This window comes from Ursus maritimus, unplaced genomic scaffold, assembly GCF_017311325.1.
Source record: "Ursus maritimus isolate PB19 unplaced genomic scaffold, ASM1731132v1 scaffold_5, whole genome shotgun sequence".
NCBI lineage: Eukaryota > Metazoa > Chordata > Mammalia > Carnivora > Ursidae > Ursus > Ursus maritimus.
The window spans coordinates 2,344,964-2,354,506 of NW_024426663.1; the positions used below are offsets into that span (position 1 = coordinate 2,344,964).

At 37.0% G+C, this 9,543-nt stretch overlaps 1 pseudogene; it reads right to left on the reverse strand.

Annotated features, from left to right (window-relative positions):
• Positions 1-3,109: 3,109 nt before the first annotated feature.
• On the reverse strand, positions 3,110-4,090 carry LOC103675804 (annotated as a pseudogene).
• Between the last annotated feature and the right edge of the window lie 5,453 nt (positions 4,091-9,543).

Consider the following 9,543-nt stretch of genomic DNA (forward strand, 5'->3'; position numbering starts at 1 on the left):
ATTTCAGGTGTACAATATAGTGATTCAGCAGTTCTATATATTACTTAGTGCTCATCGTGATGAATCTACTCTTAATCCCCATCACCTATTTCATCCATTCCCCACCCACCTCCCCTCAGGTAACCATCAGTTTGTTCTCTATGGTTGAGGATATGCTTTCTTGTCTCTTTTTTTTTTTCTTTGTTCATTTGTTTCTTAAATTCCACATCTGAGTGAAGTCATAAGATATTTACCTTTCTGTGACTGATTTATTTCACTTAGCATTATACTCTCTAGATCCACCCATGTTGCAGTAAATGGCAAGATTTCAAACTTTTCTTTTTATGATTTATTTATTTTAGAGAGAGAGAGAGAGAGCGCGAGCATGGGGGCAGGGAGGGGCAGTGGGAGAGGGAGGGAGAAACTTAAGCAGACTTGGTGCTGATGTGAGGCTTGATCTCATGACCCTGAAATCATGAACCGAGCCAAAACCAAGAGTCAGATGCCCAACCAACTGTGCCACCCGGGGACCCCAAGGTTTCAAACTTTTTTATGGTTGAGTAATAGTCTATTGTATGTGTATCTATCTGTCTCACATCTTCAATATTCACCTATTGAGCAACACTTGGGTTGCTTCTCTATTTTGGCTATTGTAAATAAAGCTGAAATAAACAAAGGGGCACATAAATCTTTTTGAATTACTGTTCTCGTATTATTTGGGTAAATACCCAGTAGAATAATTACTGAAATATATGGTAATTCTATATTTAATTTTTTGAGGAACCTCCACACTGTCTTCCACAGGGGCTGCACCAGTTTGCATTCCCACCAACAGTGTTATGAGGGTTCCTTTTTCTCCCCATCAACACCTGTTGTGTCTTATTTTTGGTTTTAGCCATTCTGACAGGTGTGAGCTGATATCTCATTGTGATTTTGCTTGGCTTTTCACTGGTGATGAATGATGCTGAGCATCTTTTCATGGGTCTGTTGGCCACCTGATGTCTTCTTTGGAGAAATGTCTTCTACCCATTTTTAAATTTGGATTATTTGGGGGTTTATTGGTGTTGATTTTTATAAGTTCTTTACATATTTTGGATACGAATACTTTATTGGATACATCATTTGCAAATATCTTCTCCCACTCCATAGGTTGCCTTTTAGTTTTGTTAATCATTTCCTTTGCTGTGCCGAGGCCTTTTATTATGATGTAGTCCCAACAGTATATTTTGGCTTTTCTTTCTCTTGCCTCAGGAGACATATCTAGAAAAATGTTGCAAGGCTGATGTCTGAAATTACTGCCTGTGCTCTCTTCTGGGATTATTATGGTTTCTGGTATCACATTTAGGTCTTTAACCCATTTTGAGTTTATTTTTGTGTATGGTGTAAGAAAGTGGTCCAGTTTCATTCTTTTGCATGTAGCTGTCCAGTTTGCCCAACACCAAATGTTGAAGAGACAATCTTTTTTCCCCACTGCATATACTTGACTCCTTTGTCAAATATTAACTGACCATATATTTGTGGGTTCATTTCTGGACTTTTTCTGTTCCATTGATCTATGTGTCTACTTTTCTGCATATCATACTGTTTTGATTACTCTAGCTTTGTAGTATATCTTGAAGTCTATGATCATGAGACCTCTAGTTTTGTTTTTCTTTTTCAAGATTGCTTTGGCTCTTCAGGGTCTTTTATGGTTCCATACAAATTTTAAGATTATTTGTTCTAGTTCTGTGAAAAAATGCTGTTGGTATTTTGACAGAGATTGCATTAAGTCTGTAGATTGCTTTGGGTAGTATGATCATTTTAACAATGTTTGTTCTTCCAATTCATGAGAATGAAATATCTTTCCATTTGTTTGTCTCATCTTCAATACCTTTCATCAGTGTTTCATAGTTTTTGAGTACACTTCTTTCACTTCCTTGGTTAAGTTTAGTCCTAGGTATATTATTATTTTTGGTGCAACTGTAAATGGGATTGTTTTCTTAATTTCTCTTTCTGCTGCTTCATTATTAGTGTACAGAAATGCAACAGATTTCTGTATATTGATTTTGTATCCTGTGACCTTACTGAATTCATTTATCAGTTCTAGTAGTTTTTTGGTGGAGTTTTTACGGCTTTCTATATATAGTATGTCATCTGCAAATAATGAAAGTTTTACTTCTTCTTTACCAATTTGGATGTCTTTTGTTCCTTCTTCTTGTCTGATTGCTGTGGCTAGCACTTCTAGTATTATATTAAATAAAAATGGTGAGAGTGTACATCCTTGTCTTTTCCTGATTTTAGGGAAAAAGCTCTGTTTGTCCTCATTGAGTTTGATGTTCGCTGTTGTTTTTTTCATATATGGCCTTTATTATGTTGAGACATGTTCCATCTAACCCTAATTTGTTGAGGGTTTTTACCATGTATCTATGTTGTACTTTGTCAAATGCTTTCTCTGTATCTACTGAAATGATCATATGGTTTTTATCCTAAGTTTTGCTAACATGATGTATCATGTTGACTGATTTGAGAATATTGAACCACTCTTGCATAACAGGAATAAATCTCATGTGATCATAGGGAATGATGCTTTTAAGTATTGTTGGATTCAGTTTGTTAATATTTTGTTGAGGATTATTGCCTCTATGTTCATCAAAGATATTGGCCTGTAGATCTCTTTTTTGTAGTGTCATTATCTGGTTTTAGTATCAAGGTAATGCCGGTCTCATAGAATGAATTTGGAAGCTTTCCTTCATCTTCTATTTTTTAGAATAGTTTGAGAAGAATAGCTGTGAATTTTTCTTTAAATGTTTGGCAGAATTCACCCATGAAACATTCTGGTCCTGGACATTAGTTTTGTTGTTGTTGTTGTTTTGTTTTTAGAAGCACGCTACAATAATTAATCTTATTTGTTCAAGGGCTCCTTTCAAGCATTAAATCAAGCTTGCATTGAATCTGGGTGTTGATTCTGTGATCTTATTTGTTCAAGGGCTCCTATTGCAAGCATTAAATCTGGGTGTTGATTCTGTGAGCCCAGATTAACATATTTAGGAAGATAAAAACAACTGTGATCCATGCATATGGATGAAAAACTAAAGGCTCATGGTTAATCACATTATAGTTTTAAATTTCTACAGCCTAGAAGCCAGAAGTCTTAGTGTTTTAGGTCTTTCTGGATGTCCCATAAGGTATTCGCACTTTTCTTGGGCTGAGGAACCTTAGCATCCTTCAGTTTCTGGTTGATAACACTGGTTAATCTCTGAGCATTCAGGATACACAGGAGGCTCAGGAACACTTCATTCTCAGTGCCATACATTCCTTTCACCATTGTTGCCACTGGATGTATCCTGGATAGATTTTTTAACATGGATTCAGTGAGATTAGCCACACTCCAATCCAATATCAATCCAATAGCTCAGTTGGTATGTCCTTTTAGCTTGATGATTTCATAGGCACTTTCAACCACAATCTTATTCTCTTCTTTCCAATTTTCACTGCCATCATCTATTCTCATTTCTGGATTCAGCTCCTGGAGAGAAATGCCTGCCACATTTACTCTACTCCACACAGCCACGTGTGAGTCTCCATGTTCTCCCAAAGTTCATCCCTGGCAGTTGCTGGGATGAATGACATGTTTTGCAGCCATATGATAGTGAAATCTAGCAGAATCCAGTTCACACCCATTTCCAATCATAGGGTGCTTGGTTAGGCCACTTAGTAACATATGTGAGAATATCCACTGGGTTGGAAAACATAATTATGATACAATCAGGACTGTACTTGACTATCTGAGGAATAACTAATTTGAAGACATAAACAGTCCTCTGCACCACATTGAGGCAGCTCTCTCCCTCCTACTGGTGGACTTCCAGAGTTACACCAAAATCTTAAAATTGGCTTTATCGGCCACAATTTTAGGTATCTGAAGGAATAAGCTCCCATGTTGCAGATCCATTATTTCTCCTTTGAATTTGTTTTCCAAAACATTGCAAGGACAAGTTCATCTGCCAGAGACTTTCCCAGAATGCTGATTGCATATGCCATACCAACTTGTCCACACCCCTTACAGTGATCTTATTGTTTGGGATGGTTGCCTCTTCTGCAACTGGTGCAGTTTTTCCTTAAGAGTTGCCATTGTGCCCAGGAGAGAAGTGGCTGTAAGAGTCATGGGAAGAAGACAATGTCAGCTATGTCTGTCTCCTCCAGTGCAGGATCTGCCTACTGGGAGTTTTTTTGATTACTGAATCAATTTCATTGCTGTTAATCAGTCTGTTCAAATTTTCTCTTTCTTTCTGCTTCAGTTTTGGTAGGTGATATATTTCTAGGAATTTATCCATTTCTTCTAGGTTGTGCAATTTGTTGCTTTATAATTTTTTCATAATATCCTCTTATAATCTTTTGTATTTATGTGGTGTCTGTTATTTCTCTTTCATTTCTAATTTTTATTTGGATCCTCTCTCTCTCTCTCTCTCTCTCTCTCTGCTTTTGAATGAGTCTGGCTAAAGGTTTATCAATTTTGTTATCTTTTCAAAGAACCATCTCCTGGTTTCATTGAATTGTTCTTTTGAGTTTTTTTAGTTTCTGTTTTATTTTTGCTCTACTCTTTTTTACTTCCTTCTACTGGCTTTGGGTTTTGTTTGTTCTTTTCTAGCTTTTCAGGTGTAAAGTTAGGTTTTTTATTTGAGATTTTTCTTGTCTTTAAGGTAGGCTGGTATAGCTATAAGCTTTCTCTTAGAAAACCTTTGCTGCATCCCAAAGATTTTGGATTGTCATGTTTTCATTTTCCTTTGTCTCCAGTAGTTTTGATTTCCTCTTTGATTTCTTGGTTGGCCCATATTGTGAAGTAGCATGTTATTTTTTTAATAAAAGTAATGACCAGTGTTTCCAAAAAATAAAATTTCAGTGTTTTAACTACATTGGCTAAGAAAAAAAGAGTAGACTCAAACACCAAAATGAGAAAGGGAAGAGAAAAACAATACAACACATAACCACAGAAATGCATAGTGTGATAACAGATTACTATAGCCAATTACATACTAACAAATCAGATAACTTATTTAACATCCAGATTTTATGCTCTTTCCAGATTTTTTCTCATGGTTAATTTCTAGTTTTATAGCATTGTGGTTGGAAAAGATGCACGGTATGATTTTGATCTTTTTGAATTTATTGAGACTGTTTTGTGGCTTAATATGTGATCTATTTTGGAGATGGTTCCATGTGCACTTGAAGAGAATGTGTATTGTTTTAGGATGAATTATTTTGAACGTATCTGCTAAATCTATCCTTCCAGTATGTCATTCAAAGCCATTGTTTCCTTTGTGATTTTTCTGTTTGGATGACCTGTTGGTTGATGTAAGTAGGGTGTTAAAATCACCTATTATTATTGTATTACTATCAATTACTTCATGTTTGTTATAAGCTATTTTATGTATTTGGGTACTCCCATGTTGGATGCATAAATATTTACAATGTTTGTATCTTGTTAGATTATTCCCTTTATGATGTAACATTCTTCTTTTTCTCTTGTATACTGTCTTTGTTTTGAAGTCTATTTTGTCTGATATGTGTATTGCTACCCTGGCTTTCTTTTCACTTCCATTTGCATAATGCTTTTCCACCCTTCACTTTCAATCTGTATGTGTCTTTAGGTCTGAAATGTGTCTCTTGTAGGCAGAATATAAATAAAATCTTTTTTATTTAATCCATTCTATCACCCTGTGTATTTGATTAGAGCATTTAGTCCACTTACATTCAAAGTAATTATTGATAGGTATGTACATATTGCCATTTTGTTATTTGTTTTGTGGTTTGTGTAGTTCTACTCTGTTCCTTTCTTGCTCTCTTCTCTCATGGTTTGCTGGCTTTCTTTAGTGATATACTTGGATTCCTTTCTCTTTATTGTTTGCATATCTATTAGTGGTTTTTGATTTGTGGTTATCATTAGGTTTGGCTATAACATCTTTCACATATAACAATCTATATTAAGTTGATGGTCACTTAAGTTTGAACCCATTCTTTACTCCTCTCACCACCATGTTTTAGGTCCATAGGGTCATACTTACATCCTTTCATTTTGTGACTCTCTTGACTGATTTTTATAGATATACTTAATTTTACTGCTTTTGTGCTTCTAATTTTCTTACCCCTTCTTATGGTCTTTCCTTTCCAATCAGATTCCCTTTAACATTTCTTGTAGGGCTGGTTTACTGGTCATGAATTACCCTAGCTTTTGTTTGTCTGGAAAACTTTTCACCTCTCCTCTATTCTGAAGGATAGCCTTGCTGGATATTCTTGGCTGCAGATATTTTCTTTCAGCACTTTGAATATGTCATGCCACTCACTTCTGGCCTGCAAAGTTTCTGCTGAAAAATCAGCTGATAGCCTTATGGGGTTTACCTTGTATGTAACTGTTTTCTTTCCTCTTGCTTTTAAACTTCTCTCTTTCTCACTACTTTTTGCCATTTTAATTACTGTGTGTCTTGGTGTGAACCTCCTTGGGTTGATTTTGTTGAGGGCTCTCTCTGGCTCCTGGATCTGGATATCTGTTTCCTTCCCCAGATTAGGGAAGTTTTCAGCTATTATATCTCATTTCTCCTAGGACCCTTATAATGTGAATGTTATTATGCTTAATGGTGTCACTGTGTTCCCTTGGTCTATTTTCATATTTTTTTATTTTTTGTTTCTCCTGTTTAGCTTGCTTTTGATTATTCTGTTCTACAGGTAACTGATGTGTCCTTGTGCTTCCTCTAGTCTACTATATATTGCATCTAGTGTCCATTGACTGATGAATGCATCTGGTGTATTTTTAATTTCATTTATTGAATTCTTCATTTCTGTTTCCTTTTTATGTTTCCTGTCCCTTTGTTAAGGGTCTCACTGAGGTCCTCCACTCTTTTCTCAAATCCACTGAGTATCTTTATGATGATTACTTTATATTCTCTATCAGGCATGTTACTTATCTCCATTTCATTTAGGTTTCTTGCCATTTGTCCTTTTTTTTCATTTGGGACATACTACTCTGACTCTTCATTTTGTCTCACTCTGTGTCTTTTTGTGTGTGTTATGGAAGTAAGGTACATCTCCTGATTTGAAAGTAGTGGCCTTATGAAGAAGAGATACTGGACTGCCCTGCAGTGTACTATCGCTGTTTACCAGAACCTGGCACTTCAGGGGTGTTTCCTGTGTGTGTTGCGCACACCCTGCTGTTGTGGCTGAGCTACTTTTGCCTTCCTTCCAGTTATCTGTGATGGCTCTCTTTGCCTGTTGTGGGCAGAGTTTGGTCCCCTATTTGTAGGCAGTCTCGGGCCACCTGGACTTAAGTTCAGTCAGACCAGGCATTTGCCAATGACGTGATAGCATTGAACAGCATGAAACTGCAGGGGTGGGGCATGCAGTGCCAGTAATTTCTGCCCAGGGACCTAGGCAGGCCAGGTGAGAGGCGGCAGATCTAAAGAAGCCCACAAAGTTGGGAGGCAGGGTGTAGCAGTGTTTTGTCCAGTGTGCTGTGGGAGATAACCTGGAGCTGAGGCCTGGATGGAAGGGCTGTGTCTGCAGAATAAGGTGGTGTGACTTGCACTGTTAGAAAGTTAGGTGGTGAGTGTTGTGCTGTGGTGGTTCCCACAGGTATCCCTGTGCCTAGGCTTGGAAGTACGGGTGGGAAATGGCACATACCACCCCTGTTGCTGGAGAAGCCTCCCAATGATCCCTGCCCCTCCAGCACACTCTCTGACATTAGTAAACAAATCTTCCTCCCATATACCACAGGTGTTTTTCAAACTGCTGCTTCTGTGCTGTATCACTGTGGGGCTTTTGTTGTGCTGTCTCTTTAAGGGTGGGGATTCAGTTTCCCCTCCCCTCCCAGGTGTTCTAGAAGCCTACTGATTTTTTAAATTACAGCTTTTAAGCCCCACTGAGTGTAAGAACTCAAAAATTTGGCCCCTCTGGCTTTCAAAGCCAAATGTTACAGGGATTCATCTTCCCCATTCTGGCTCCCTGTGCCTGGAGTTTCAGGTATGAGGGTATCTAGTTCTCTCCCTTCTCCATGCCTACGAAGTGCCTCCCTCTTGGGGACATTNTGCTGGTCTGTTTAGCTCCTGACCTGGTCGCTGCCCTTCCTACCCTTTTTGATGTGGATTCCTGTCTACATTTAGCTGAGAAGAGTCTGTTCTATCTATCAGTCTTTGGGCCATTTTCTGGGTTATTGATGTGTCCGTTATCTAGTTGTATCCATGGGACAAGGTGAGGTTAGGGTCCTCTGACGTCACCATCTTCACTGGAACACCTCTATACTTTCTATAAAGTACCTAAATTAAGAGATTAAGAATGGACTTAACGCAAAGCTTCAGTGTGTTTTCAACCAAATTAGAGAACAAGAAAGAGTAATACCACTGAAAGAAAGCCATTACACTCTACAGATTCGTTGAAGACAATGATCTGTTATATAGCTTTAGAAACTAATACTTCTACAAACACTGGCAGTGAACATTGAATCAAATTAAACATAGATTTTGGTTTGTTTTAAATTTGTTACAAAATCGAAAAAAAAATAGTATTGCATAAAATAGTATTGTGTAAAAATAAAATTTTTATTTAATAAGTTTAAATAACATTAATGTGGCTCCTAAAATATACATTATAGTTTTAAAATCTGAGAAAGTAAAGAAGTAAAAATGTGTTATATTCCTCCCTTTATATAGAGTGGGGAAAGAATCAAAAGGAGAATATGAGGGGCGCCTGGGTGGCGCAGTCGTTAAGCGCCTGCCTTCGGCTCGGGGCATGATCCCGGCTTTCCGGGATCGAGTCCCACATCGGGCTCCTCTGCTGGGAGCCTGCTTCTTCCTCTCCCACTCCCCCTGCTGTGTTCCCTCTCTCGCTGGCTGTCTCTCTGTCACATAAATAAATAAAATCTTTAAAAAAAAAAAGGAGAATATGATGCAAAGTATATTTTTTTACTCTAATAATTTTTGATATATAGAACTTTTTGAGAACTGTGAATGTAATGAAAAGAATTAAAAATAAAATCTATGCCTTCCTAATCATGAGAGTAAATCAGAAGAGGAATAACAAAATTCTAAATAGAAAATATACGCAGTAAAAACAAGAGATCATTCAAGACAAAGCAAATAAAAAGACAACATATAAATTGTAACAAAAATAAATACCATTAATCCATAATAGCCAAAGGAAAATTATGCCAAATTATTAGCAATTATCTCAAGGAGGTATGATGATAGATAATTTGCACTTCCATGATACATAATGTTCTGGATTCATGCCCATAAATATTTAGAAAGGAAAGAAGTGAATGAAAGAAAGAAAAAACCTTCTACAAAATAAAATAAATGTAACTGGTTTTTAAGCTTTTTTCTTTGTTCTTAACATATCATATATCCATGTCTCTGACTTTGCCTAACTACCGTCTTTTAAAATTGCTTCTCTGTTTTCTAACACATTTTTTCTTTCTAGTTTTCCTCTTCCATCTGTGGTTATATCTTCCCTGGATTTTCTTCCCCTCTAACTATAGGGATTGTTCCAAAGTTTTCTCTCCTTGCTATTACCTCCTTGCTTGTAATCATGTGGATTTAA